We start from the raw sequence: 24022 nt of genomic DNA, 5'->3' as shown, positions 1-24022 counted from the left end.
GAATCACCTGCTGCTCAATGTGGACAAGACCAGGGAGATGGTGATCGACTTCTGGAGGAAAAAGACAGTCTTGCAGCCTCTCCGCATCCTGGGCAAGGATGTGGAAGTGGTGGAGGATTATAAATACCTGGGTGTGACTATCGACAGCAGACTGAGCTGGAGGAGCCACAGCACTGCGGTGTACAAGAAGGCCTGCAGCAGACTTCCTAAGGAAGCTGAGGTCCTTTAATGTGTGCAGCAAGATGCTTTTACCAGTCTGTGGTGGCCAGCATCCTGTTCTCCCCTGTGGTCTGCTGGGGGGGGGGCAGCATTGCAGTCAGTGATGCCAACAGACTGAACAAGCTGATCAGGAAGGCGGGTTCTGTCATCGGATGCAAACTGGAAACCTTTGAAGCAGTGATGGAGAAGAGGTCACTGAACAAGATCCTATCAAAAGTGGACAACCCAGATCATCATCTCCACCCTGTTCTGGACAAACAGCTCAAAAACTGTCCGATAGGGGACATCCTTCCTACTCAACACAATAACACTTTACAATAACTCACAGTTTAACAGATAACTTTTGCACATTTTTGACTGTACAGTTTGTAAATAGTTTTTAAATTATACCCCCCTTGTTTTTTACAATTATTTTGTTTTTAGATTATTCTATTTTCTTTTAAGATTACAATGCTAACGCACACATTTCCCATGTGTGGGATCCATAAAGTACCCCTGATTCTGAGCGCTCCTGCATCCCAGCACAGCTCATTGGCTTCTGTGGCTCAGTTTTTTCAGTCGTACCTGCAAACCCACAGCTGGCTCAATGACCACGTGGCATCAGCGTGCAAAGATGGAGAGGATGTGGACTACAGAACCTGAGCTCTGTCACTGTGACTTACAATTATGAAGCAGCCGGTGCAGGTAATTCAGTTATGCACAGCTGTGATTCCTCCAAAAATACACCCAACTGCTCCAAGCCACCGTGTGAAATGCTGAATATTCAAATGATTGCTGTAAATAGACGGCTAAATTAGAAATCAAACCTCAAGAAACAATTTGTTGTAATGACAAGCTCTTTCAAAGACCACATCGTCTCTGCCTTCCTCTGCGTCTTGACAGCCTTTCTTCACATCTCCGGCTCCTGACAGGGCTTTGTGCGCGCCTTGTCACCTCAAATCTGTCTACTTTTTTTTTACTACCCCCCCCCCGCTCTCTCGAGCCACCACGCTTTGTCTTAGAAGGCACTCTTAATGTCGAATTTCTTCAGGCAGACGTTCCTGGTTGATCAGGTGGGTCCCAGAACGAGGAACCGCAGCCACGTGTGTTTTTTTGTTCCCTCCTCTCCATCTGATCCAGAGCCTGTTGACATAACTGATGCTTGATGCTAATTCTTGCTGATGGCCTCTTCCTTTCAGCTTGGTTGTAACCTGATTATGCCAATCAGAGCGTCTAACGAGTGGAGAAGGTGAACTGTTGGCAGGATGCAAGCCCTGCTCCTGAAGAAAACTTTTTCCTCCTCTTACCTCAAATTAGATGAAGCTGCATGAACTCCTTGGAGCTGAGGGAGCTTCAGCGCGGTTAATGATGCTGGGCTCGTCTCCACAAAATCTATTCCTGAATTCCATGCAGGGGTGTTAAAACTCAAACTAATGTTAACATTCTATTCATGGATTTTTCTTCATGGATTTTTCTCATTTTTGGTCATGATTTCAGCAGCTTTTTAGTCATTTATGTCCTCACAGGGTTTCTTCATGACCTCTTAGCTTATTTTGCAGTAGTGGTGCGGCTTCTTCACATGCTGAAAAAGTCAGGCGCTTCCTTCTTCACTTAAGCAGCATGTGTTGGTTACCTGTGAGGAGGAAACACGTCTGCAGAATAACTCTGACCTGGATTCTATTGACAAAGTGCTCAGACAAAAGCCGGGGGCTTTATTTTTCCTGCCCTTCTGCTCAGACTCTGTTTATTCTACTATTTAATTTCTGACGGAATTCACCTTTTTAAAAAACTTAGTCATTCAATTTCCTCCTCTGGGTCTCTCGGTTCTGCTGTCAACCATAACTGAGCCAAAGGTGCCGCTCACCCTGGATTGGTCACCAGTCCGCCAGAGCGGCGCTGATTTGCACCGTCACACACCTTCAGGCCAAAAAGAGTGCAATAACTCAATCTGACCTCTTCTGAAAGTGTGTCCAATGCAGAGCTGAAGGTACAGGTTTTTTTAGGGCAGCTAGAGCATAATGGAGTTTGGTTTAGGTAGTAGTTTCATGTTTTTTAAAACTGCGTGTTACATATCTGACGTCAGAGCTTCGAAAGCAGATCGCCTCATGCAGAGACCATCGCAGGTCTGTACAGATCCAGAAACTTTAGCGGATCAGTATGGTTCACCTTACGATGGATTAGCACAGAACAGACCGATGACAGCACACAAAGCCAGTCAGACTCTGACTCACTCATGAGGATTACCCAAGAGTGCAGCTTTACACATCCCTAAATGTAAAGAGTTTGGTATGGACAGCATGGTTTGCATTTAAAGAAGGTGGCTCAGTTTAAATTGATCCAAAATGGAGCACCAGATGCACCGGGTGACACGCATGGTTCCTCCGAGTGCTCCTCTGTAACGCCGGGCCCAAAAGCCCGCAGAGGTCCAACAGGACGGCTGGAGGAAGTCGGAACCGGCTCATAAGCCACTCGTCCTCGTTTGCCAGCAAGTCTTCTTGCTGTCTAAAGATGCGTTCACTCCCAATTCTTCCATTTGCCACATCTTCTAAGTGCGCTAGATCAGCCATTGTGCGTCATTACGCATTGTGATGGGGCATTTTATTTCAATCCATTTAATTACATCTGACAAGCTACAGATGTCGGTAATAATCGACGTGGAAATGGGAAATTGATCAGCGCAAATGTAATTTCTTGTTGCTTTCTGAATGGTCGAGACATACGCCATATATTGTTTTATCAAAAATAAAACAAACTAAAGGCATATGCATGAATACCATAATTCCATAGCTTATGAAGAAATGCTTTAATATGAAAACAACTTTCCCTAGTGGACAATTAATACATTTGTCCGTCCGTCCGCACGCCCGCACCTAGATCTGCTCCGCCAGACGGACACACTGACGAGAATATCAGTTTTGTACATTATTCACTTTTCTTTCTGCAAATATGTGTTCATTTGAATTTCTGTTGTAATTTTGGTTTGATTTTTTTGTTTGTTTCACTGCTGATCAATCAAACGGGTCTTCGTGTAGGCTGTTAATTGTAAGACTTGCTTTGTGAAGTCTTCATGTTATTTATGAGAGGCAGTATTGTCATTTTCACTTTCACGTGTTTCTTCCATCTGCCGACGGTGTCGCCGTTTCTCATTTCACCCGTTTTTGTGCGTACGCCTGGGTCAGAGCTTGCGTGAAGGACCGCACATTTTCCCGTCAAGTTTGCTTTTTATAAATCTCAATTATTGCGTAGAGAGTGGCGTACGCCTTCTTTTGTGCGTACGCAACGTTTATAAATGAGGCCCCATATTAGATAGATAATGAACAAGCTAAGCCCGGTGGGAAGGGGGGGGTGTGAGTGTGACAATGATGACATAAAACCTTCAAACAGAACAAATAAAGAAGCACTTGTTTCTCATAGGGGTTTTTACTAAATTCACGTGGCTTCAGTCCATGACAGATGCCCTTCCTGACCAAAACATTCTGTGCTCACTCACACTTGGAACTGTCACATCTACTGGAAGGTGTTTAGATGTTCCAGGTTGTTTTTCCTAACTATTTTATTTATTTATTTATTTAACCAGGAAAGTCCCATTGAGATTAAAAACCTCTTTTCCAAGGGATATCTGACCAAGAGGCAGCACATTTCAATACAAAAATGACATAAAAACAAACATCATTAAAACCACATACATCATAAAAAGCAGTTGCACATCATTGTTTCAGTCTCTGAAGTTGCAGCAACAAGACACTTTTTTACTTCAAAAGAAAAAACACTTATTGCAGAAGAAAAAGCCAAGTTTAAGTTTGAGTTATTTTTTTTTTTTTTTACAAGTTTTTCTATATGAGGTGTAACCCTTGTGCTATCCTAGGCACTTTAAAATTGGGAGTTGGGTCATCTAGACCCACCAGACAGTGCTCTGAACCTTTTTTACGTCAAGACAGTCCTTCAAGAAGGATCCAAGATTGTTCTGAGAAGAGTGTAACAGTCAATGGCCGAGTTAATCTAATACAAGGCAGTGGAGATGATCCAGTAATCCACAAAAAGTTCAGGATCCAGATGGTAGAAAAGGAACAGTCTCACCATAAAGGCAGAGAAATCCAAAAGGGGCAGGCAGAGATGAAAAGCCGAGGACGAAGACGTGGGTTGCAGACACAGAGGGCAGGCAGATCTGAGCGAGAGGTACTGGAGGGTGACAGGCAGGTCTGAAGGTCCAAGATGTGGGCGAGGATCAGGATGAGGCAGGAAAGAGGAAAACTGGTGCACTGGATGACATAAGATAATTGACCACTTTTTAGTACTGAGAAGGGTGTGGCAGCATCGTAAATAGCAGAGTGACAAAGGTTCGCATCAGCTAATACCAGGATGAGGCGGGGCTGAATTCTGACTCTTTCTCAGCCGACTCCGAGTCCATTCCCATCGTTCATGTCAATGATTGGTTTGGTTTGTGCCAATGAATTTGAGGTTGAAACATTGTTTTTGATGCAAATAGTATAATTGCAAATGCAATTTTATTTTGTGTGACGCACATACTTTCTTGTGCAATCAAAATTAGTGGCCAGTGATGCACAAGCATGATGTTCAGTGCTTGATGCGCAGTGTGTGATGCGCAACCGTGCCGGGAACCGTGCACTTGATATGGACGACTTGTGAAGAAATAGCGTCACAGGTTGCAGGACAGCGCCTGAACACCAGCCTAAATTGTTTTCTGTCTCTTTTCTCCCAGCCCAGTAGCAGTTTAGTTTCACTGAACACATGCACACACCCAGACAAACAAATCACTCACATTTCATATTTTGTTTAATTCTAAGGGTGCGCACTTGGTTTTGACACTTGGATCAGACACTGTTCAGGACCTCCTGCTCTTAGTCCTCACAGATGGAACGGATAGATTCATCCTGAATCATGCATCCTGAAAGCAAAGTTCTGGCTCTTTATTAATTTAAGCTGACATTTTTTTTACTTGTTCACAAAGTCAGAAGCAAGCTTTTGTCTTCTACCTGCTTCTGGAAAAAGCATACATACACAAATGTTTTAGATACCGTAATTTCCAGATTATAAGCCGCTACTTTTGTCACACGCTTTCAACCCTGCGGCTTATTCAATGATGCAGCTAATTTATGCATTTTCTCTTTTTTTTTCATGCATTTTTTCTAACGGCCGCTAGGCGCTCGAGCAGAAAGGGTAAGAGTGAGACAGGGGGAATACGGTATGTGTGTCGAGGAAGACACAAGTTTAATGTAAATTCCTGCTTTGTGAATGAATAGCACATTCACAAAGTGAAAACAGACCCTCATCATGGAAAATGCAAGAAGAAATGCATATGATGCAGCTTTCAAGTTCAAAGCAATCATTTTATTTTATTTTATTTTTTTTTAAACTTGTTCTGTCCAACAGCTGAGCAAACAGATTAGAGCTGAAGGCTTTTTGTGTTGGACAGGTTTTACTATCACAAAAAGAGGTTATATAGCTTCGAGAAACTAGAGTATAGATTTGTATAAACCCCTTTTTGTCGTATTATTTTTTATTTATTTGTTACATTTAGTGTGTGTGGGGAGGGAGAGGGGAAGAATGTGAGGTGAAAGGTGAAAAGGTGGGGGATACAAGCACTGATTTGAATAAGTTATTATTTTAAGCTGTAACAATTATACCAGATCTGCTGGAAAGATGAATGTTACATAAAAGGTGAAAGCCTGACACTAAGATGAGCGAAAAAAAAAAAAATCTGTCCATCAATACACTGTGGGTAAGGAGGAGGGATGAAGCAGACAGGGAGCAGTGTGGCATTGTGCACGTGCACGTGGAGGTGGAGATACATGCATGCTGCCGATGTGAACCGTGTGTTCATGAGGGGAGCCAGATCCTACCCAGCCAGACCAGCCAGACCAGGAGAGGGGAGGAGAGCCCCCCAGGCCAGAAGCCCCCCCAGCATCCGGACCCACCCGACCGGCACCCCGTCTCCGCAAGCCAGCCCAGGCACGCGACCCAGGCAACCCAGGGATCGCCACGCACCCACAGCCACCCCCCATAACCCTACAACCCTACACACTACAACCCCCCCCCCCCCTCCCCGCCATAATATCTGAGCCCCCCTCCCCAACCCTCTCTTACCCTCCCCTCTCTGTGATGGGGAAGGAAAAGCCCCAGAGGGTCACAGCGAGCCAGCCCCCAGGTCCGTCCTACCCATGCACTTATGCACACCTACTCACAATCATCTGGTTACCCTCTCTACCCCTGCCGCCACGCAGTAACCCCCCCCCCCCCCAGCCGGCCGACCCCCAGCGCCGTATGCCTGACCATTTCCGCAGCCGACAGGATACCCATAAGCCCGGCCGCCCTGAGAGGACCAGGCGGGTGAAGACCCCCCCCCCCCCCCCCCCCCGCCCCCACCCATGTATGGAGGTGTGGGAGTGCTGTGTGTGTGCTGCAGGTAAAATAGGAGGTCCCCAGTGTGGGGGGCTCCGCCGCTGCCAAGCCGCAAAGCCCCCCATTCCGGGGTTCCTCTGTGAGTGGTGTGTATTTGCTGTGTGTGTGCTGCTAGCATGCAGTGTGTGTGTCTACAGAGGAAGTTAAAATTGTGGGGGGGGCCAGCGAAAGGTGAGCATGGATGTTTTACCGTGCCCCCCTCCACCAGACCCTCTCCACAAGGCCCTAGATGAATCAGAGTGTCTAATATGCAAGAAAAAAGCGGGGAGGAGGGCGGGTGCCAACGAGAACCCAGAGAGGGGCATCCCCAGTGAGCCCCGCCAGCATACCCCTCCCATCCAGTTCCCGGAGCCCTATGTGCCTGTGTGCAATATTTGTTTGGGTGAGAGCGGGGAGGAGCAGGCGGATGGGCAAAACCGGGGGAGAAGGCTCCCCCGAGCGACCGGCCCCCCAGCCGGCCGCGGTAGGCGCCCCCCCTCCCAGAGCGGCCAGGCAGCCAGAAACGGCAAGCCAGCCGCAGTTGGAGGCCAGAGCCTCGTAGCGCCGAGAGACAGCCAGCAAGGAAGGGTCCCGGTGCCAGAACGGAGGGGCAAGGGGTCCAGCCCCACCATTCATACCCTGGCCTCCCTAAAGACTAGCACCCCCCCCCCCCCCCCCCCAAAAAAAAAAAATAATAATAAATAAATAAAAGTTCAAAACAATCATTAAAGGTAGTGTGAAAATATTCTGTATGTTTTTTTAACCAGCCCTGTTACTACCATATTGCTGCCGTGTTACTGCTGCGCCACAGGCACCCTTTGGAATCAAGCAGTGACAGTGTGGGATTTTTGATCACTGGGGTGATCGGTGTTGAGGTTTACCCCCCCAACACAAAATCCTCCGCCGGCGGCGGCGCAAATGAATACCAGTACAGGTAATAATTACAACGGAGTATTCTTAATTGACAAATAACCGTAACAATTAACTAATGAACTAACTATATAGGTGTTGTAGAACGAGTATGAGTATGTGTGTCAGCGCGCTGCGTGTGTAGGAGGAAGGAGCTCAAGCAGGCAAGAGTAAGTGAGAGCGCTCCCTCCTTCACTGCACGTGCTCTCTCCTCTTACACGCAAGGCGCTGCGATTTCAGTGCATACACATCCTCATTCCACAACACATGTTTCAATGTGGGCACATGCGGCTTATAGACAGGTGCGACTTATGTATGTACCAAATGTTTTATTACCTTACCTTACCTTACCTTATTACCTTTAAAACTGTAATGGGTGCGGCTTATAATCAGGTGCAGTCTATAGTCCGGAAATTACGGTAATCCTCCACTCAGATGACCAGCTGTTGTTCACCTTTCGCCTTAGGGGTCGCCACAGCGGATCAGATTCTGGCCACTCAGGTGACTGGAATGTGTCAAAATTTTGAATTAAGACTCGGATCTCCCACAGTGTGGGAAGACAAACCATTGAAATAGTGAAGACTCCACATTCACCACATAACCTAACCTCAAAAGACTGATCTTTGATTTTTCCTTGAGTAAATCTTTTCTTGTAAGACGCTAAGCACTGTTGAAGGTTTGCTGGAGACAATAGTGGGAAAGAGGTTGCAAAGCACTTGAACTGAAATAAAATAGGTTCAGGTTTTAGCATTTTAATGTATCCGTGAAATGAATGGGAGATTCTTTGTGGCCTTCAGAGATTTTATTCTGCTTTTGAAAGTGAATAAATAAAAGCATAGAAGGACAAAACATTTATGTAGGCCTCAGAGAAGCAGTCGCTTACAGATGAGCTTGTTGCTTGGTCCTGTCATTTGAGAAAGGGGCTTCACAACAATTGCTCCCTAGCAGGAAATGCTTTTGCTTTGGGGTAACTTCAGATATAGCGATGAAAGCCCTTTATGAGATGTAATTACTTTGACACATCCATGCGGGTTAGTTTGCTTAAAGAGTGGAATTCTATTAAACCATATTTTTCAAACAGCTTGCTAAAATCAAGGGAAAAAAAACCTGACCTCGACAAAGGCTTGAGTGTTACAGGAGAGTTTCATTTATGAAAATGTCAGCATGTGTCAAGATCATCACAAATCCTGCCGCCTCCATTCATTTTCCCTCTCTTTCATGCAGAAATCATTTCATTTTACTGTAATGATGTCTTCTTCAAACATACAACTGCCAACCCCCCTGGGACAAAGAAGTGTTCAGGCAACTTTAGCTTCTGTGGAAAAAATGCTACAAAAACATGAAGGAATCTTCACCTCTTGAGTCACACTCATCCTCTCCTGTTCTAATTTTTTCACATTAAATCATTTAATAACCCCACCAAGAAAAACATCATTGAAAAACACCCAACAGTCAACTTTCCAAACTTTCAAACACTGCTCAACTCAGCCTATCACAGCAAAAGATGGATCACTCAGCTGACTGATAACGGTTGGTGGTGACCAATTATCACATAAGGTACATTTTCATTTAAAAAACAAAATAGTATTCATCTAATCTATATAAAAACATGTTTAAAGTAAATTCTTGTTTTTTCAGGTGAAGAAAATCAGCCTTTGTATTAAATTTTAAACTGAAGAAGTGTTTAAAGTTCTACCTTTATTCAGTTTAAATCTTTAGTTGCTGTGATTTAGGTGAATCAAATTGTGAGATTGTATTAAAATGGTTTTATACATTGCTATATGCGCATTGTTTCATATGATGTCTTTCATTGGAGCGCTACACTGGACATCTTTACACACCCACTCATTTTTCATTCATGGGTTTGTGTAGCCGGTGAACTAGAATTGCAATAGACTCTGGTTCAAGCTAATGTTAAGGGCCAAAGCTCGTCCCAAAGGAAGTCCTTAATGATAACAGGCAAATACTGAGATTCAGATTCAGAGAAGGATTATATATATATATATATATATATACACACACAGTATATATATAGCGTCCAGCCCAGGTGGAACCTGGCTTGCACAGAGCAAGCAATACATGTCATGATGGAAGAGGACATTAAAATGGAACACAAATTTCAGAAAATAAACAACTAAAGTTCAAAAAGAGTACTCTAAATCAAGCATAATTGATACATTTGGTGAAAATAAACCAGTAAAAAGATGCATCAATGCCCATGCATCAGTGGCAACACATCAGCATTCTAAATCCATTGTGCACAAACAGAACCCCATGTGCAGCACCAGCTGATCTTTCTGGACACATAATTGAGAGTGTTTAGCAAAAGTAACAACCTGATTTGAACAAAAAACTCACCCGTTCCCCGTTACGTTTCACATAGCGCTTTACCCCGCCCCACCGCTTCCGACATGGATAATGCAGCGAAAACTCATTTGACTTCCGTAAAAAAAAAACAAAAAAAAAAAACAGTTCTCTTGCACCTCGCTTCACAGCACTCACTCTGCAAGCTGGGTTCTGTTGTAGGCCGCCTAACTCTTTCAACTACAGCAATGCTTCAACTGTTGACATAGTAAATGTAATTCCAGAGGATTCTGAAGGGGAGGAAAGCAGCTTTGCACTGATAAGCAATGCTTTACAGCAGTGAAGTGTTTACGTAATCAACGTAAATCAGCTGATTCTGTTGAAGAAAAAGCAGATTTATGCTGTTATGCAACGATTTCTGTTAGTTTTGCATATCGGTGCAAAGCTGATATGAAAAGCTGCTTTTCTCCGAATCCACTGATTCACGTTATGGTTTTTTCAAAGAGGGTGTGTTTAGGTGTGACATCTCTGGTGTTACAGGGTTATTTTGATTGTTCCACAGGAAGAAGTCCTGTCTGTCTGCAGCATCAAAGACTGTAGGGACTTACAAATACAGGCCAAAGACACCTGTAGAAAGCTGTTTTTTTAAATTTTTTATTGATTCTTTTTCAGCATGTGCTCTGTCTACAGCTGCACAGGTGTGCCAAAGGAGACTTCCTTTTCACCGTACGCCTCCGACTTTCAGCAGAAGAGAAGGACAAGAGCACAGAGCACTTACAAACCACTTTGTTTCATGTTGTAGAGTTAACGATCTGATAATGAATGTGAACAAAACACTGTTAGAAGTTATAACGTATTTACAATTTACTGATGAAAATATGAGAAGTTTAAGATGGATAATGTCATGGTATGACTAAATTCGGAGTGACCCAGATGCTGTAACCCAGAAGGAGACTCAGACAATAAGGTGAGTTAAGAAGTCTTTATATAGGAAGGTGAGTTTCTTGGCTTCTCTCCAACAGAGGCGCGGCGGCTGGCTGGAGGAGAGCAGCTGCAGGATTCCAGGTCAGACGGCGTGAAACCAGAGGACTGCGACCAGGTGAGATCCAGAGTAGATATTTTCTGAGGCAAAGACGAGAGGAGCAATAAGTAACACGAAACTTGGTAAACAAAACAAGAACATGAGCGAGCCAGACTATGCACCGTGGGAGGAAAAACGAACTGGCACCGACTGAAGATCCAGGAGATCCTTATGAAGGCGGTGGTGATGAGGTAAGTGGTGGCAGCTGGTCCCGTCCAAAACAGAGCAGATGGGGGAGGGGGAGAGTAGCTGGCAGAGGCACCATGTCAGATAAAACCATTTTGAAAAAAAAAAAAAATTACTACAGGAAAAACAACTATCCATTTTTTCCATGCACTAAAAAAAAGGTTCACTTTGAATGAACATAAAAAAATTATGGAAAGGATTTCCACATGATTAAATTGCGTTACTTGAACAAAAATGAATCATGTTGGTCCTACTTAATTTATTTAGGTTGGCTCAACTTAATGAATTTAGGTTGGGTCAACTTAATGTATTTAGGTTCAAACTAATAAATTTAAGTTGATTCGATTTAAATAGAGCAGTTGCACCCAACTTTAAATTGATATTGTTGCTCACTCTAAAAAGAAAAAAGTTGATCCAATTTAATTGAATCACTTCAATTGGTCACTCCTAAGCAAATTAAGTTTATTTAACTTGAATTTCTATTTATTTCTATAATTTTATTTATTCATCTGTAATTGATATGTTGTTCCAAAGTTACAACCAATGAGTCTTTTAATTTTCACATCAAAGACATGAATTACCCAGCAAAGTCCCACATCACAAGACAGGAGCTCAATTACCGCAAACTCTGTGTTAAGTATTGGAACATTAACAGTTTGCCACACAAGGGGGTTGGTCTTCCTCTACCAAACTTTAACTCATGGTGCAAAAAAAAATAAACACAACAGTTTAAATCACTAGTTAAAACAGAGTAAAACAGCTAGATAATAAAACCCATGGACAAAAACTCACACTTAGACCCCAATCTGCCCAGACAGACAAAGAAAATGGTATCCCACAATTCCTTGCGATTACTAATGCATCCAATTTAATGGTATCATGTTGGATCAACATGATTGAAATTAGTAACTTTTAAATGGATTATTTTTATGTACAATCGACATGATTCATTCACGTAAGATTTACAAACATAAAATGTTCTGGTTGAAATGACAAGTTACTTTTTCGTTAACTTAATTGGCTGGTATTTCCTTTTTTTGAGTGTGCATGGAAGGCCTCCTGGAGGACAGCCAGTGCTGTCTGATGTCCTGTCACTGGATTGTTGGTGTGTTATTTTTTAGTGACTTAAGTTCCTCATCCAGGCTGGTTTGAAACGGAATCATTTCTATTCATTTTAACTTTACATCTCCCAAAATATAAAAAATAAACAGAAATATTTTGGTCCCAATAATGTACCTCTCTGTTTTATTATATTTTATAATGTACACTAATCTTTTGGAATACTTTTGCCTTAATCCTTGGTAGCATCGATTCAACAAGGTTCTGGAAACATTCCTCAGAGAGTTTGGTCCATATTGACACGACAGCATCACACAGTCGCTGTAGATTTGTCGGCTGCACATCCATGATGCCGATCTCCTGGTCCACCACATCCCAAAGGTTCTCTATTGGGTTTAGATCTAGAGACTGTGGAGGCCACTTGAGTCCACTGATCTCATTGTCATGTTCAAGAAACCAGTCAGAGATGATTCCAGCTTTATGACATGGTGATTATCCTGCTGGAAGTAACAGTTAGAAGACGGTACACTGTGATCAGAAAGGGATGGATATGGTCAGCAGCAATACTCAGGTAGGCTGTGGAGTTGTAACCTTGCTCAACTGGTACTAAAGAGCCGAAAGTGTGGCAACAAAATACCTTCCACATTATTAAACCCCCACCACCAGCCTGAATTATTGATACAAGGCAGGATGAATCTAAGCTTTCAAGTTTTTGTCGCCAAATTCTCAAATTCTGCGTGTGCGTTTCTTTGTCTGATATTGTGTTTCCCTGATAAATATCTTGTTTGTGCTCTGGTCTCATAAACTTTATGCAGACTTTATGAAGCCCCTCCCACTCAAAACAAAGCAATGATCAGACAATGATCTCTGCTTTCAGACACAGCAGAGCTGTTCAAGAGCAGGGAGAACGATGCCGGTGATTATATTAAGTGGTGGCGGGATTGTTGTTAAAGCGCCGTCTTCACACCGTGATAAGAATCCCTCAACCATGATCTTTTTCTTTTTATGTCACAGAATCACATAAAATCTTCAAACCGTTTTCAAACACTGAAATTAAAACACTGTGTGCTGCACGGGGTCCACAGGTATAAATTCACAGATTTCCTGAGTGAGGGCATCCATCCGATCCGTCTATGAAGGAACGTGTTTGGATAATTTCTGATTCAGGGATGTCCAGGGATTGTGCAGCATAACAACGACATTGTTGAAACAAACAACGGAAGAAACAATAAATCAGAGTGGTTGTAATTAATGCCAGACAAAGAAGAAAAAGATAATGACTCAAAACCTCATTGAAATGTCATCAACATAAAAAAGTAAACAAGTGAATTTAAAATGAGAAATGAAGTCATTAGGCCCTGCATGAACGTTCTGGTCCACGAGGAACGCTGTCTTTATTTTTCCCTGTTTTTCTACCCATTTCATCAAGTTCCCAAAGGCTAAATAGATGCAACAGTTCCCAGCTCTCCCAGCGCGCCAGTCCATCTGGCCTCTGGCAATGCAGCCAAAGATATTTGTTGGGGCGCGAGCCAGTGGCTGCCTCACTTCTGTGCCCAGACTGCTTTCCTGTCAGTGCTGGGGTCCAGGGTGTCCACAACGCTCAGTGTCAAGCTCTCCGGCTGCACTGGAAGCAAAGCCGAGACCTTTAACTGTTGCTGAAACAAATAAATAAAAATAAAGAACGATTTTGGATTGCTGTTCACTCTGCACCAGGGGAGTAAAGTATCAGGCACCCTGAGCAGCAGCAGACTAGTCTGCTCTAAGGGGGAGGGATGAAATGAAGAGTTGCCATATTTATGGATAAGTGGGGGGAGAGTGTAGATGTTGTTTTACAGTACCTCCCCAGCGGCTTTGCTTTCTGTTAAACTAACTGTAACAAGAGACAGAGAGAGAGGAAGAAGAGAAGAATGACAAATTATTTGATAGGGGTGCACAGAAATGTGCTGCATGGCTCGCGTGTCAAGTTCTTTCATGCTGAAGGCTGAAAGCATTGCAAAAATTCTCAGGCAGACTTGTTAGCCATTAAATCCTCAAGAAGACTTCTGCAGCAACCCAGAGGTTTCTTTGAGAACAGACACAATTAGAGCAGGTGTGGACAACTGACTGTAAGCATGACTGAAGGAGGCAGAAATAACTGTCACGGTGACAGCTATTCACTGAGAAAATATCTGAAGGCCCAAGCTAAGACCATCCAAACAGTTACTACACTCTATAGTAACAATGAACCTAACACAAGAGAAAAACTCCACTTTCTGAGTGAAAATATTAAGAGCTGAAGACACCAAAGTTCCATCAAAACTAAACAAACTAAGAGAAAACTGTTTTTTTGGTAAAAGCCCCAAAAGTGTGAAAAAGCCAGACTCTGCTGAAAGAAGTGAGGTAATTGAGCAGTCACACAAGAAAAAGCATTAAACAAGACTACGGGTGTAACGATTTATTTTAACAATGACTCTATTATTATCATAACTTGTCGTTGACGATCCAATTAATAGTGGATATTGGTTCATTTTGAACGACCCGATTCATTGACCTGAAGATAACCCAGGACATCTTTAGCCAAAACTTCCACCAGTGTGACTCAGACAGAAATAGCTGCTACTGAACAGTGAAGTTTTCCAGACTCCTTGGATTTCTTCAAAATAATCAAGTGTAAATGAAAAATGTAAACAATAAAGAGAGGCCGACACAGTTTCTACATTCAAAGTTAGACTGAAAACATTCCTCTTTGGACAGGCTTATTATCAGACTAGTTAGTATTCAGAGATTATTTAACTTAATGTTAATTTTTTTTAAATTAAACTTAATAATAACTATTTGTTTTAAAAGGCTGTTAGAAGTTGAAGCTGGGGTATGCCAACTACTAGTGCAACTATGGTGCACTGGGGTTCTGTCCTCTTTTCTCATCTACTTCTACCCTTCCTCTCCTCTATTTTTGATCATTATTCATCATTTAGTTTTCATGATTCATGTATTGTTCCTCTTTCCCTCTCCTATCCTGGGGAGTGGGAGTGCTTCCAGACTCCAGTTGGTTCATCCGTGCTCCTGTTCCTGACCGTTTACCTCGCCTTTGCTCCTGCTCCTACACCTGGCTGTGGATCCTGCCTCTGGCTCATCTCTGGCTCGTCTCTGCTCTGTGCCTGACCGAATACCTCGTCTCTGCTCCTGCTCCTACACCTGGCTGTGGTTCCTGTCTCCGGCTCGACTCGCGCCCCTGACTGTCCCCCCAACCACGGCTGGATGAAGCTCGTCTGCTGGACTTTAAATATGTAGTTGTAGATTTAGATAAGTTAATTCTTCTCTATGAGTTCTGGTAAATCGCCTGTCCGTCCTGGGGGAGGATCCCTCCTTCATGTGGACACCCCTGAGGTTACTTCGTTTTTTCCAGGATCCGTTTTTTTAGGAGTTTTTCCTTACCGCGAAGGGGGGTCTAAGGGCAGGGATGCCAGTAGCTTAGTCAGATTGTTAGTTCATTTTAGTATTTTCCTATTAAACTCTGTGCTTTCATGATCCTTTTGAGTTCATGTTTACTTCGAAGCCCATCGAGACGACTGTTGTTGTGATTTTGGGCTATACAAATAAAATTGAATTGAATTGAATTGAATTGAATTGAATCAAGCAAACAAGAATGAATGTCAAATCCATTCACATTTTAGTTTCCTAAAGTTCAGCCCCTTGTTGTTTTTCCACATTGCAAGAATCCAAAGAGAACATTATTAGAACATTCTAGCACACTGTGTGGTCACATGACTTTGCTAAATTCAAAGTCTTTCCACACATTGGACTGGAATGATGTTTAGTTTTTGCTGACATCACATGTGTGTTGTGATGGTACTTGGTCGTTTGTTTGTTTTTTACGTCATAGTGAAAATAGCCTACCATGTCTCAATCCAAATGGTATTTTCCAATACTGATCATAATCAATATATTTAATATAAAATGATTTTCTAATATTATAGGTTAATTCAGTTGTATTCGATTAACTGCTTGCCTCAGACAGATTGATTTGGTTGGACAAACTGGCTCATCGATTAATCAATTCACTGTTACACCTCCCTGGCGGTGACTTTTCAAGTTTTACCCTAGTTATTCTTAAAAAAAAACCTTTGAGTGGGACTTCAATCACAGTTTTTCAGAACATTTTTTGAACGAAGAAAAAAAAAAAGTTGCAGAACAACGTTTTCTGCCCAAATAATATTGAATTTTTTGTGTCAGCACCAAGCCCCACCGCCCCTTAGCAGCCACACCCCTAATAACTCAATTACCCAGGTCAAATTTGCCCTTTTTTTTTTTTTTTTGGAGCTACCTTGACACAAACTATGAATGAATGAATTCCGGTCATCTCCATACTTTACTCCTATTTGGCGCCTAACTATTGTTAATTGTGGACACCACCTGCATTCCTTTATCTTTGGAGTGTTTTTCTTTCTCCTCTCTTCTTTTCTTTTTAAACTGAACGCTGATGTTTCCTTTGATCTTCTGTCCATTTTCCACAATCTAGAACAGACTTTTCCGTTTGTCACACCCAGAGTTAAGATGAATGAGAGATGATGGAAACAAATTCACAATTTACAAACTTTCTTTTTCTTTCACTTTTCAAAAAATACAGAACACCCACTAAAGTACGAAAACTATTTATTTTTGTATTTATTTATTTGACGTTTGCTGTGGGGTCTGGTATCATAGGCAGTGAGTCTAAGCCCCTCCCCCGCCTCTCTACCTGCTTTTCCTCTACCTGTTCACAGCCTCTGCAGTTGCGACTTGCTCGCCCTGCACGCTCCTCCAGTGTTTTTCTACACAGAGAGCGCAAAATATTCTTCAATCAAGAAAAACTGTGGGGGGGGGGGGGGGGGATCCTTTTCTTATTTTTTTTTTTTTTAGTTTTGGCAGTTGTGTGCCCTGGGCGACCACCACATCGCCCATAGAAAAAAACTCCACTGCTCTTTGCACTGCTTTCTGGCCAAAGAAGCAGCAACAGCACATTCAGGTTCACTTTGTAGAGGGAAGTCTCAAAAATGTGATAATCGGATAAGTATTTGTCAGTCATGCCAAAACATGACATTTTATTGGTGAAATATTCAAGGCTTTACTTTATGTATTTTTGATCATTATGACCTTCAAAAACGAAAACCTAACATTTAGTGTCTCATTAAAAAGACAACATCCAATCAGACCAATCAAAAATGATATTTTGAGCAGTAATGTCAGGTTTCTGTAAACTATGATCATTTTGTGTGTCAGTGGCATCCAGTTTCAATGTTAAGTTCATGTATAGACATCAAAGGAGTGTTGGGCGTGGCAAGACAGCAGGTCATTGAACTGGTTCACAAAGAGAGGGAGGTACCGCTGAAAGTGTCGTTATTCAGCCGCAGCTCCTGCAGTGACGCTCACCGTACTGGAATAGGAGTCTCTTTTGAACCCAGACATGAAGACGTGATTACGTGAGAAACCTGATTCCTCAACAAACATTGTAAATTTGTTTTACGGTCAATGATCTCATGAAGGAATGAAGCTGAAAACTTTAAACAGTAGCTTCTTCAAAATATCAGTAACCTCAAATTTATGAACACATTTTTGGACAAGAATTTGACCTTTGGTGTGAATGAAGCATTAGGTGTATAGAAAAAGAAGGGTGAGAGCACAGTGCTCTGTGGTCCTCCTGGGCTTCTGAAATCAAAATGTGTTTCGTCTTATCAGTCTTTAATCTATTGATGAAATAGATATCCATACTTGTATTCTGAAGTTTTATCAAAAACAGGCTGAGCTGCAGAAGTCAAAGAACATGAAACATGTTTTGTCTAGAAGGAGGTGTATGATGGCATCTCAACAGCAGTTCCACCTTAAAGGGCAAACAGCAGTTGGTCCTAAAGAGACATTGATTACATAGATCCATATGAGTGTCTCTAGACTGTAATGATGTATGTAGTCCTTCAGTCAAGATAGACCAATTCCTACAAAATGTATCAAGTCAGGATGTCTTTTATAGCACCAGAATGTTCTTCTCATCAATCTAGAAGTCAGTTGTTAGTGATTTGAGTTTTTTTAAATAATTTCCATCTGAATAACCTTTTTGGTCACACTTCTGGTCCTTTCATTTTAATTGTTTAATAGCTCTGTCTTAGTTACACTCAGCTGGATTGCAGATACCACTCACATAGTTCTGCTGTTGTTCTGCAGTACTTTTTTTTTTTTGCTCTGTACATGTTTAGGTTAGCTGAGTATTTTTTAAGCTTTCATCAGCTTCATTAAGTCATGCAACTTCTCTAACTATGGCGTGTCATCTCTGCCATAAAGTGAAAGGGCGTAAAGACAACTGAGCGGGCGTATTCAGGAAGTGAGTGAGGAACCTTACAACCGCGTAGGCGCAATTCTACCAGAGCAACCCCGTATTTTACAACTGCAGGCCTGCAATCCTAACTGAGCTGTGATCCAGCACGGTCAATTCTCCTTTGCGCCCTTGCTTGGATTTGCGCTCAGTGTTAAGGGGGCATTTTTGTCACTTGGGGGGCGGTATTCATGGGTGTGTTTGTCACTTGGGGGCAGTAACCTTTCCGGTTGATCTGATTGGCCGAAATTTGCTAGTCAAATGCAGCGAAGCAGCGGGGCGGGACTTTCATTTTTCAGAGCAGGGGGGGTTAACAGGCGTCTCTTGAGCTGCATGTGGCTCTCTGCCTTTTATCATATTTTCTATGTAGTACTTTCACAACCATAAGGCCAACATAAAAGTCCCGCCCCGCTGCTTCGCTGCATTTGACTAGCAAATTTCGGCCAATCAGATCAACCGGAAAGGTTACTGCCCCCAAGTGACAAACACACCCATGAATACCGCCCCCCAAGTGACAAAAATGCCCCCTTAACACTGAGCGCAAATCCAAGCAAGGGCGCAAAGGAGAATTGACCGTGCTGGATCACAGCTCAGTTAGGATTGCAGGCCTGCAGTTGTAAAATACGGGGTTGCTCTGGTAGAATTGCGCCTACGCGGTTGTAAGGTTCCTCACTCACTTCCTGAATACGCCCGCTCAGTTGTCTTTACGCCCTTTCATTTTATGGCAGACATGAAACGCCATATCTAACGTTTAAAAGCCATGCAAGCATTCTTTCAATACTTCTATCCTGCTGGTCTTGCAGTCAGAGGTGGCATTAAAATGGTGAATCTACATTTTGTTCCGAATAAGAAGACGAAGACTGTACCTGTTTACATCAACAAATGCACCAATCCAATTTAGCTTAGTTTGAGGTCGGGGGGTATTCCAGGAAGCATGTTTAAACTAGCCTGACTTTAAGCCTGAACTCTGGCTGTAATCCACTGAAATCTGGCTGAAATCCGCAAGCAAGTAATTAAGTTAGATGAATGTAAAAAGGTTTATTTTTTCAACATCCATATTCAATTCAATTCAATTCAATTTTATTTGTATAGCCCAAAATCACAACAACAGTCGTCTCGATGGGCTTCGAAGTAAAACATGAACTCAAAAGGATCACGAATACAAAGAGTTCAATAGGAAAATACTAAAATGAACTAACAAACTGACTAAGCTATACTGGCATCCCTGCCCTTAGACCCCCCTTCGCGGTAAGGAAAAACTCCCAAAAAAAACGGATTCCGGAAAAAACGAAGAAACCTCAGGGGTGCCCACATGAAGGAGGGATCCTCCCCCAGGACGGACAGGCGATTTACCAGAACTCTTAGAGAAGAATTAACTTATCTAAATCTACAATCTTGATCCAGCAGACGAGCTTCATCCAGCCGTGGTTGTGGGGGACAGTCAGGGGCGCGAGTCGAGCCGGAGACAGGAACCACAGCCAGGTGTAGGAGCAGGAGCAGAGGCGAGGTACTCGGTCAGGTACAGCAGAGACGAGCCAGAGATGAGCCAGAGGCAGGATCCACAGCCAGGTGTAGGAGCGCGAGCAAAGGCGAGGTAAACGGTCAGGAACTGGAGCACGGATGAACCAACTGGAATCTGGAAGCACTCCCACTCCCCAGGAGGGGAGAGGAAAAGAGGGACAATACATGAATCGCACTGTACCAGACAGAGGCATGGAGAACTAAATGATAAATTATGATCAAGAAAAGAGGAGAGGAAGGGTAGAAGTAAAAAAGGAAAGAGGACAGAACCCCAGTGCACCATAGTTACCCCAGCTTCAACTTCTAGCAGCCTTTTAAAAGAAATAGTTATTAAGTTTAATTTAAACAAATTAACATTAAGTTAAATAATCTCTGAATACTAACTAGTCTGACAATAAGCCTGTCCAAAGAGGAATGTTTTCAGTCTAACTTTGAATGTAGAAACTGAGTCGGCCTCTCTTACATGAGCTGGGAGTTTATTCCATAAGACAGGGGCTTGGTGACTAAACGCTCTACCTCCAACCGTACTTTGACTAATTCTAGGAACCACAAGCAGTCCTGCATTTTGCGAGCGAAGTGTTCTCATTGGATGGTAAGGGACTATGAGGTCTTTAATATAGGACAGGGCCATTCCATGTAAGGCCTTATAGGTTAACAGGAGGATCTTGAACTTGATTCTGGAATCAACTGGGAGCCAATGGAGCGAAACTAACACAGGAGTGATGTGATCTCTTCTGCTGGTTCCAGCTAACAATCTAGCTGCTGCGTTCTGAACAAGCTGGAGACTTCTTAAGGAACTCTTAGGATATGTGGTCTTATCACCCTCTCACGGTGGAAAAAGTATTATCTGAGCTTCTTCATCCACTAAATCATCTTCAAATGGACACACCATGCTGCTTCACCTCTCTGGAAACAAACTAACCTTCAACTAAACCTGCTCCAGACCAGGTTATGTTCAGAGCACGAGTTGCCATGGCAACTTGACATACCCTGAAACATACCTCCATTTCTGGAACCGAAAGCTAAAGTTGTCAACTTCCTTAGCATCAAACTTACCGTGGTAACTAGCATAACCTGCTTCCTGGAATACCTCCCAGATCATTCCAGTGAAACCAGATCATCACAATTCTAAAATGACAATCTATATTAGCGGCGGTGCACATAATGTTTTGTCCTGATTCTACACTTTTTATTTTTTTGACTCCCGTCACAATAGGAACAAAATAGAGATATGGGAAGATTATTCAACAGGGACTTTAAAAATGGAAATGCAACAAAATCTTAAACATTCAATTTTTAGACGGTACGACTCCCAAAAAATGAAATACAGCTGCTTGTGTGAAAACAGCTTTTTGAGCACTTAACAAAATTAGTTAAAAAACACAAAAACAAACACAGAAATCTTTATTTCTATGTATAATCATCATGTCTGCTGACGTGTTTAGTACCTTTGTATTGTAGAAGGCATGATTTTTGTATGCTAGAGTGGGATTTTGATGGAAAATGCTGGACAACATCTCAGTGTGTTCATCATTTCTTTGAAGCCAGCTGATCTGCTGCAGCCACTTTTCCACCAACACACACTTCTTTGGCGGTTCAGACTCCGCCTTGTGTACAAACAAACAAGTAAACAAAAATGTGTGAAAATGCGCACTGCAACTTTTCATCTGCCATGCTTTTTATTTTTTTTCGCCAAGAGAAAAGATATTGTAATTCCAATACTAAACTGGCAAAATGTAACAGTGGACAGGGAACACTCCCTTTAAACAGAAAGCTCCAAAAAGCCAAGTCTTAAGTAGAGCCTCAATGACATTTGTCTGCCTCCAGGACTGAAACAGGGAGTCGATTCCACAAATGACAAGCCAAATAAATGCAAACTGAGAACAAAGTGTTCTGTTAAAATAAAATAAAACTTGGACCTCTTTGAGAAATCATTGAACTTTTATATATAAATATTTATGTTTGTAAAAGAGTTTGAAATCATCCTATTAATGGGTAGAAAATCTATCTTTTACCAATTTTCTTTCAAAGTCTGGCTACTGAATTTTTAAGACATTAAAGGCTGTTTAAGAAGTTTTAGAACAACCTAATATTGAGGAATTTCATCACTCTAGCCTTGAAATAGCACCCGCTTGAACTCATGTCTCTGCATCTTTCTAAGACAGAATCATCCTGAAATAAAAATATTATGTAGATGAAAGGACATTGATTTATGTGAGAGTTTAAACTCAAGTAGAGCCGGAGATAATCACCTGTAATTATATCTTTACCAAGTAAATTCATGAAGCCTTCAAGTCCAAGAACAACAAGCCATGTTTTATCTCAGTTAAGCAAAATATGATTTAAAAAATAATTCAAGTCTCTAAGAGGTATAGTATTATGGGTTTTAAAGAAGAGGGGAAGCAGAAGATTGTTTTGTCTAAACTGCAATAAAGAGTTGATTGAACAATCACTAAACGTTTGCAGTGGCCAGAAGATTGAGGGAATATCTTCTGTCGGAAGGTTTGCCATAAATAGCTTCCTGTTAAAAAGGTAAACAGACGACACTTTTCAGTCAGAATGTCCATAGAGGTCCAATAGTACCAACCAGTCTTTTGTTTTGCTTCATTTTTTTTAAACATTTTTTTTGGATTTGCAATTCAGGGCCACCGTACCTAGACACTGGCATGTTGAAAAAGAGAGAATGATTGACGAGTAAATTTTTAGCTACAGAACAATCGCATGTAAAGTTTTACTTTAACTTTAACCCACTGCAGTAACAAGAAGTCTGAATGTCTTCTATTTCTTTTCAGCTTTATCCATTTTGACAGTTAGAATGTCTATAACTGATCGTGGAACTGTCCAACTTGTGAGAACCAAAGTCTGCTCTCAGATGTCGAATGCTTCAGTCACTCAGAGTGGAGAACTGAGGAACATCAACAGAAGTGTGAGTGTTTAAATGCTGCTGCTCTGACAAACTGCTGAAACTCTTGATGCCTCGTCTCGCTTGTGAAAACAGTTTGATCACCCTTTTGACTCCGTGTTTCTGGCTGCTTCCATGCAGCAGATCAGCTTTGGAGCGAGCCGGAGTTCAGCTGCAGTTTGTTGCCTTATTTCAGAAATGAGAGGTACGCTTTCTTGAAGAACAGCATGGGTAATTTATGGGTGTTGAAAAAGGAGCCGTTGGCTCGTGCATCAGGACTCGGCTTGTCAGATGGGCATAAATAAATTGCATCAACTCTACTGCATGTGAATGAAATATTGAAATGAAACAAACAAACAGGCACATAAAAGTGCTACTCAGATTTATACTGCAGTGTGAACCATAACACTTACTGCAGACGTCTTTGTAAGCTGAGAGCCATCAGAATTGATAGAAGGAGCGGCAGGAGCAATGGTGGAGGTCCATGTTTCATGCAGCTTCTGCTTCAGACCTCCCTTTGTTCTGCACATTATTTCTATTTCCTACTCTGTTTCACTTCTGTGTTCCACAAGATCACTGCAGCGTCAGCAACAGGTGGTGTTTAGCAGCCTTTGAGCACCACCGCAGAGATTTCTAAGGGAAATTCATGGATATCCTAGACATACAGGAGTAAGTCATGCTACTTACAAAGCACCAGTGATTTTATTTGGAACACAGAATGCGCAACGTCATCCGGCAGCCTCTGACCTTCCCAAATCTGCTCTATATCATCTCTCTTACTCTGTCTTTGTCAGGTCTCCCTCAGCTTTACTGTAATAAAAATCGAATGATCTCAGGCAGAATTAGTGGAGATAAACTGAGAGCAGAACATAATCAGGATTTATCATGGCAGGCCTCTTTGTTTTTAATATCATTTACTTTCATGATTTGTTCTTTGGATTAGGGAGAAGCAACATCTGTACACCCCCCCCCCCCCCCCCCCGGTAACCTGCGACCCTGCATATAAAAACTGGAAAGAAAAATACTAGGAAGCAGTCAAAGAACTGTTCATGTTCATTACAGTTGTTTTGTCCTTTAATGGAAAATTAATTTAAAAATGATTTAATAGAAAATCTTGATTGAGATTTTTGGGTGTAAAGGT

The sequence above is a fragment of the Oryzias latipes genome, chromosome 10, assembly GCF_053564925.1.
Source record: "Oryzias latipes strain Hd-rR chromosome 10, Olatipes_Hd-rR_3.1".
Lineage (NCBI taxonomy): Eukaryota > Metazoa > Chordata > Actinopteri > Beloniformes > Adrianichthyidae > Oryzias > Oryzias latipes.
Note: the sequence above shows the minus strand (reverse complement) of the source record.